Below are 8,155 nucleotides of genomic sequence, written 5' to 3' on the forward strand. Positions count from 1 at the left end.
CATTCTAACGTATGTATAGTTAGATTCCCAGAAGAAAGGAGAGAGAACAGGAAAAGAAGTATTTGAAGAATTAAAGGCTAAGAAATTTTCAACATTAAGGACAGAGCAATCCACAAAATCCAAGAAGCTCAGAGAACATGCAGAATAAACGTATATATATATATACACACACAAACATAAAATTAGACATGCTCAAAATGCTAAAACAAAAGAAAATCTTAAAGGCAGCAAGGAAAAAGAAGACACTGCATACAGAGGAGGCTAACAATTATGGAGACTTCAGAAACCATGCAAGCTAGAAGCCAATGGAGTGACTTTATTGCTGATGCTGATAGGGGAAAAAATACATACACACACAAAAACTGCCCACCCAAAATTCCAGAATCCTATACCCAATGAAAATGTATTTCAAAATAAAGGAGAAATAAACCCTGTTTCAAATAAAGAAAAACAATTCATTGCTACTTCCACAAGATACTAAAGGAAGTTTTTCAGGCAAAAGGAATATGATACCAGAAAAAAACCTGGGTCTACACAATGAAGTTAAGAGCACTGGAAATTGAATGAATGAAAATGTATTAACATCTTTTTAAAATTGCGTTAGAAATAACTGAAGTGAGCCGGGCATGGGGCTCAAACCTGTAATCCCATCATTTTTGGGAGGCTGAAGCAGGAGGATCCCTTGAGGCCAGGAGTTCAAGACCAGCACGGGCAACAGCCCCCACTACCCCCCATTTCTACAAAATAATAAAGAGATTACTACAGTTTAAAATAGAGGGTCACAAATCTTTTTCTTTTTTCTTTTGTCTTTTTCTTTTCTTTCTTTTTTATTTATTTATTTTTTTTTTATTTTTTTATTTTTTGATGTGTAGTCTCACTCTGTCACCCAGGCTGCAGTGGTGTGATCTCAGCTCACTGCAGTCTCCGCCTCCTGGGTTCAAGCGATTCTCCTGCCTCAGCCTCCTGAGTAGGTGGGATTACAGGCCTGTGCCACAACGCCTGGCTAATTTTTGTATGTTTAGTAAAGACGGGGTTTCACCACGTTGGCCAAGCTGGTCTCAAACTCCCGGCCTCATGTGATCTGCCCGCCTCGGCCTTCCAAAGTGCTGGGATTACAGGTGTGAGTCACCATGCCCTGCCAATCAGTGGCTCATGCCTGTAATCCCAGCACTTTGGGAGGCAGAGGTGGGTGGATCACCTGAGGTCGGGAGTTCGAGATCAGCCTGCCCAACATGGCAAAACCCCATCTCTACTAAAAATACAAAAAAATTAGCCAGGCGTTGTGGCGGGCTAATCCCAGCTACTCAGGAGGCTGAGGCAGGAGAATCATGTGAACCCAGGAGGCAGAGGTTGCAGTGAACTGCGATCACGCCATTGCACTCCAGCCTGGGCAACAAGAGCAAATCTGCATCTCAAAATGCATACATACATACATACAGGAGCAGATAATACATATTTTAGGTTTTGTAGGCCATATCTCTGTTGCAACCACTCAACTCTACCGTTGCAGCATGAAAACAGCCATTGATAGTAGATAAATGAATGAGCGTGGCTCTGTTTCAGTAAAAGTTTATGGACACTGAGATTTAAATTCCATATAGTTTTAATGTGCTACAATGTATTCTACTTGTGATTTTTCAACATTTATAAATTATAAATATATTTATAAATTAAAAAAGCCATTCTTAGTTCATGAGCCATGCAAAATCAGGCAGGAGAATGGTTTTGGCTTGCAGGTGCGCAGACCATCTTTCTCGCTAACCGCCTGGTCTAAGGCAAGCATATCAGCAATGAATTGTGTACTTACAGCACATGCAAAATTTTAAAATACTGATAAATGAATGGTGGTATATTTCTAAGATAAATTTCTACTTAACAATAAAAACAAATGAACTATTGATTAATGCAACACGATTGCTTATAAAATAATTATTTTGAGTAAAAGAAGCCAGACAAAAAAAGACTACATACTATATGATTACGTCCATAAAAAATTCTAGAAAATGAAAACCAATCTATAGTGACAGGATGTAGATCAGGGTTGTTTGCAAATGGTTGGTGGGTAGAGGGGATAAAGCAAGAGAAGGAAGGGATTTTAAAAAGTAAAATGTAGGACAACAGCAAGAAGAACAGGAGGGAAGAAATGGGAATCTATTGTAAGGTCTTTATATTATACATGAAGCAGGACATTTTTTGAAAGTAAATTCTGGTTAACTAAAGATGTGGTGGGGTGCAGTGGCTCACACCTGTAATCCCAGCATATTGGGAAGCCAACGCAAGAGGATCACATGAGCCCAGGAGTTCGAGACCAGTCTAAGCAACACAGTGAGACCTCCGTCTTTACAAAAAATATCTATATTTTTAGTTAGCTGGACATGATAACGCCTGCCTGTAGTCTCAGCTACTCCACGGAGTCTGAGGCTGAGGCTGAGGTGGGAGGATCTCTTGAACCCTAGAGGTTGAGGCTGCAGTGAGCCGTAATCGTGCCACTGCACTCCAGCCTAGGCAACAGAGCAAGACCCTGCCTCATTTAAAAAACAAAACAAAACAAAACAAAAAGGCAGGGCACGGTGGCTCCTGCCTGTAATCCCAGCACTTTGGGAGGCCAAGATGGGCAGATCACAAGGTCAGGAGTTTGAGACCAACCTGGCCAGCATGGTGAAACCCTGTCTCTACTAAAAATACAAAAATTAGCCGGGCATGGTGGTGCACGCCTGTAATCCCAGCTACTCGGGAGGCTGAGGTAGGAGAATCACTTGACCCTGGGAGGTGGAGGTTGCAGTGAGCTGAGTCAAGATCGTGCCACTGCACTCCAGCCTGGGCGACAGAGTGAGACTCTGTTTCCAAAAAAGAAAAAGAAAAAGAAAAAGAAAACAATGATGTGTACTATAAATCCTAGGTCAATCGTAAACATTAACTTTTCCGTATCTTTCCGACTCAGCCCCATGCTCAGTGGCGGAGCATGAAACAGGCCTAGCCAATGAGCTCATGGCATTCTTCTGGCCACAGTGACTGACTGGTGACTGAGTCAGAGCCAGTGAGACACTGCAAAACTTTGCTTGGAAATGCTGGGACAATGGCAGTTGCTCTATTTCACAGAGTAAGACCGGGAAGTATGTGACTTCTGCAGCCACCAGAGTGATGCTAGGACCCCAAAACCTGTTGGAGGATGCATTCAACATGAAGAGGTAAGGAGATGAGCGATGGAGAGAGGCTATGCAGAGGGGTGATAACTTTTTAATTACGGAAGCCAAAAAATCCTCCTCTTGGGAACTTGTTTTGGGTGGGATTTTCAATCACTTGGTTGTGTAACAAAATGCTATTAATACAAATTTAGCAGCTTAAATGACACAAATTAATTATCTCAGTCTCCGTGGGTCAGGTGTCCAAGTGTGGGTCAGCTGAGTCCTTTGTTCAGGGTCTCATTGGGATGAAATCCAAGTATTGGCCAGGGCTGTGATTTCAACTTAGGCTTGCAATCCTCTTCCAAGGTCACTCACTGTTGCTGAATTCAGTTCCTTATGGTGTAGGATTGAAGCTCTGTGCTCCTAGAGGCTGCCTGCCATTCTCTGCCATGTGGCTGCTTAACAGCCAATAGGAGAGCATCTGTGCTGCTTTGAATATCTTTCAAGGAAGGCCTGGAGGCTCTTTGATGTTTTGTTGTTGTTGTTGTTGTTGTTGTTGTTTTGAGACGGAGTCTCGCTCTGTTGCCCAGGCTGGAGTGCAGTGGCCGGATCTCAGCTCACTGCAAGCTCCGCCTACTGGGTTCACGCCATTCTCCTGCCTCAGCCTCCCTAGTAGCTGGGACTACAGGTGCCCGCCACCTCGCCCGGCTAGTTTTTTGTATTTTTTAGTAGAGACGGGGTTTCACCGTGTTAGCCAGAATGGTCTCGATCTCCTGACCTCGTGATCCACCCGTCTCGGCCTCCCAAAGTGCTGGGATTACAGGCTTGAGCCACCGCGCCCGGCCTATGTTGTTGTTTTTAAGATAGAGTCTCTGCCACCCAGGCTGGAACACAGTGGCATGATCTTGGCTCACTGCAACCTCCACCTCCCAGGTTCAAGCAATTCTCCTGCCTCAGCCTCCCAAGTAGCTGAGACTATAGGTGTGGGCCACCACGCCTGGCTAATTTTTGTATTTTTAGTAGAGACGGGGTTTCACCATGTTGGTCAGGCCCGTCTCAAACTCCTGACCTCATGTAATCCACCTGCCTCGGCCTCCCAAAGTGCTGGGATTACAGGCGTGAGCCATTGCACCCAGCCTCTGGAACCTCTTTTAAAGGACTCAACTTGATCAGGTTCACCCAGGTCAATTTCCCTTTCAGTTACTTCAAAGACAACTGAGTAGGGATCCTCATTATATCTGCAAAATCCCTTCATCTTTGCCATGTAACATAACCCAATCGTGAGAGTGAAACCCTGTCATATTCACAAGTATTGCGCATGCTCCAGGGGAATTTCTGTCCACACATGCGTACCATGCACACCACTGGTGGGAATCTTGGGGACCATCTTAGAATTCTGCTGTTCTCTTTTTGTTTCGGGAATTTTCCGTGTTCTCCCAGACTTCTAGGCTGTAGCCTGTCTGATATATTTTCACCTGGCTCTACTTGTCTCTCTTCCCAGTTGAAAGGTGAGCAATTCACCTGTCACTCTATGTCCTAGCTCACAGCCTGACATGGCTTTGGTGCTCCATAAACATTTGTTAATGGATAAGTAGGTGTGATTCTCACATTGTAAGTGAAGATTAAAATGCTAAAATACTGTAGTTCTACCCTACTGGCTCCATCCAGTCCAAATTCAAATATGACTCAAGAGGCCCTGCTTGACCCGCCCTTGTACACTTCTCTGCCCTCACCTCACTTTCTCTTTCATACCATACTATAAGAACATTAAATCACTTAAATCACTTCCTGTTTCTAATGTATGATTTGCTTTCTCTTAGCTGCATTCCAGTGCCTGTGCTGTTTTCTTGACCTAGGATGCTCTTCCTTACATCATTGACTGACTGACTCGTACTCATCCCTTGATAAACAGCTTGGAGGTTACCTACCCAGGAAACTTCCTCATCACCCTCTCCTGCCCCATTGTGTAGTTCGTGCCCCTGTTTGGGCTTCCACAACCCTCTAAGCTTCCTTCTCCTTTCCTATAACTTGTCATGCCTTCTATGTTAAGAGTCCCTCTCCTCTGCCAGCCTGAGCTATCCTGGAGAGTAGAGAATGAAACTGCATTGGGTCCCAGGAAAGGTCTGATCTAGAGTTAAGACAATTTGTTGACCAAACAAACGAGTTCAATATTCTCCATGTTTGTGATTCTGAGCCTTCCAAGATGTCTGTGCTTTCTGGTGTCCTGGGCCCCATGGCAGGCCAACCTGGCAGGCTCTGGCTGCCCTGTGGTTTCCAAGCCCAGGCCGCAGGGCACCGTCACAATGCTCAGATCATAGCCTGACAGCCTGTTTTCTATTAGTCCAGGAAAATTTTTGAAAAATTCTTGCCCGACACATGGAACTCCTTTCAAAAAGAGTAGGCATGGCAGATTATGAAGAAAATGACTGTCATTTAGAGCTCCATGCTGATGGAGTGTAGTTAGGCAATGTGCTGCCCGGAAGGTAGAGTACCAGTCCAGAACAGGAACTGAGTATCTCAACAGGCACACCTCCTCCTTCACCCTGCTGAGCACTTGACATTAGCTTGAGCATCTCTCCCTTTTCCCTGAGAACCAGCCACTTCCTTTCTTTTTAACAGAGGGTGAGAGGGGCCCAAGCTTCACAATGACCACATAACTGTTTAGTCCTAGAATTGTGGTGGTGGGAATGGTGTGGGGTCACTGTTCAGTCACTACCAAAAACAAGAATCCAGCTGACTGGATGGCCAGCGCAGTAAACTGAGAAGGGAATAAATACCTCAAATTGCTTGAACAGGTTACTCTTAAATTGGGATCACTTAATTCTTCCTTCAATGGGCACTAAGCGTCTTTTAACCTCAATGATGATTTATTTCATTTCATTTCATTTTTTTTTTTTTTTTTTTGAGATCGAGTCTCACTCTGTCTCTTAGTCTGGAGTGCAGTGGCACAGTCTTGGCTCACTGAAACCTCTGCCTCCCAGGTTCAAGCAATTCTCCTGCCTCAGCCTCCCAAGTAGCTGGGATTACAGGCAAGCGCCACCATGCCCAGCTAATTTTTGTATTTTTAGTAGAGACGGGGTTTCACCATGTTGGCGAGGCTGGTCTTGAACTCCGGACCTCAAGTGATCTGTGGGCCTTGGCCTCCCAAAGTGCTGGGATTACAGGCATGAGCCATCATGCCAGGTCTCAAAGATGACTTAGAACAAAGACTAGAAATGTTTTCAAACTTCTAGTGTTAATTTTGCATTAAGGCGTTTGTGTAAATGTGATACTTTAAATTCTTATAATGTTAAAGATAATTTCAAGAGCTTGGCACTGTGACTCATGCCTGTAATCCCAGAGCTTTGGGAGGCCAAGGCAGGAGGATCCCTTGAGGCCAGGAGTTTGAGACCAGCCTGGGCAACATAGCGAGATTCCCCACCCCCTCTATAAAAACTAAAAAAATTAGCCAGGCATGGTAGTCTTAGCTACTCAGGAGGCTGCAACAGGAGGATAGCTTGAGCCCAGGAGATTGAGGCTGCAGTGAGCTATGATCACTATTGCACTCCAGCCTGGGTGACAGAGTGAGACTCTGTCTCAAAAAATAAAAAAAAAAAGAGATAAATTTGAGAATTCTAACAGATTATTCTTGTACTAATTACAAATATGTATTTGAATAATAGATTTAGACTTTTGATTTTAAGATGAAATCTTATTTGTATTGACACATTTAAAAGTCCTCATGACTCAATATTCTTATAAATTTATTATATTTACAAGAATTACACAAGGACTTGAAAGGCTTTGCTAGACAGAAAACTGTGATACTTGGCCGGGCACGGTGGCTCAAGCCTGTAATCCCAGCACTTTGGGAGGCCAAGACGGGCGGATCACGAGGTCAGGAGATCGAGACCATCCTGGCTAACACACGGTGAAACCCCGTCTCTACTAAAAAAAAATACAAAAAAAAAAAAGAAAACTGTGATACTTATAAAAGAAAAATGAATTAAATTTATAAATGCAGTTTCAAATGTTCAAATAATTTTAATTAGCTAAGTTTATTAATGGGACCAAATAAGTGATATAATTTACTAGATTTATGAATAAAACTGTAAAATTTGGCTGTGCGCGGTGGCTGCCTGTAATCCCAGCACTTTGGAAGGCTGAGGCGGGTTGATCACGAGGTCAGGAGTTTCATGGGTTGGAGGTCTCAGGATAATAAAGAACTGTTGTGGTTCGGGGTGGGAGGTGGAAGAGAGTCATCAAGCAACTGGAATTATGAGAACTTCAGTATAAAGAGCTAGTACTAGAAATTCGGGAGGCCACAATCACCGTATCAGGGATATAAGTAAGGGAATGGATGTCCAACTGGAAAGAAAGGAATGTCACTGGAGACGAGAAGGAAATCAGACCTGGTAAGCCAGAGAGCTACTTTAGATGAGTGGCCACTATTTTGCACAACGTAAGCGGGGCACTGTTCACATGAACGTCTACGTGAATGGCGCTCCCAGGCCTTGTGCAGTGCATAACCTGCGGACCCGTATGAGATGAACCTGCTAGATCCCCAAGTACCCAAGAACTGATGACAGGAGTTCGTGTGGGGAGATGAGACAGGAGGTAAAAAAAAAATAAAAAATAAAAAAATCCTTGGTAAGCAAAAATTGGTCATAATTGTGGAGTATTTACTATATGCTTGGTAATGTTCTAAACACTCTCAATAACCCTGTGAGTTCAATATTTTTATTATCATCTATACTATTTAACAGATGAAAGAAGCAAAGGAAATGACAGCTGGTCTTGAGCACACTCGCTCAAGAGCGCCACACTCCACACCGTAGAGTCTACAGCGCAGAGGACACTAACTGCTCAGAGCGCTCACTGCGCTTCTTCCGCGGCCAGGCGTAGCGCAGGGTCACGTGCCGACGCGGGGCGGGGCCAGCGGGCCGCCTTCGCGCCTGCGCGCCGCTGGCCGACCGAGCGGAGCCTGCCGATGCCGAGCGGGCGCTACGTCCCGCGGTCTGAGCCGCGTTTTCTCCCGGCTCCGCCACCAG

This window comes from Piliocolobus tephrosceles, chromosome 20 (genome assembly GCF_002776525.5).
Source record: "Piliocolobus tephrosceles isolate RC106 chromosome 20, ASM277652v3, whole genome shotgun sequence".
Lineage (NCBI taxonomy): Eukaryota > Metazoa > Chordata > Mammalia > Primates > Cercopithecidae > Piliocolobus > Piliocolobus tephrosceles.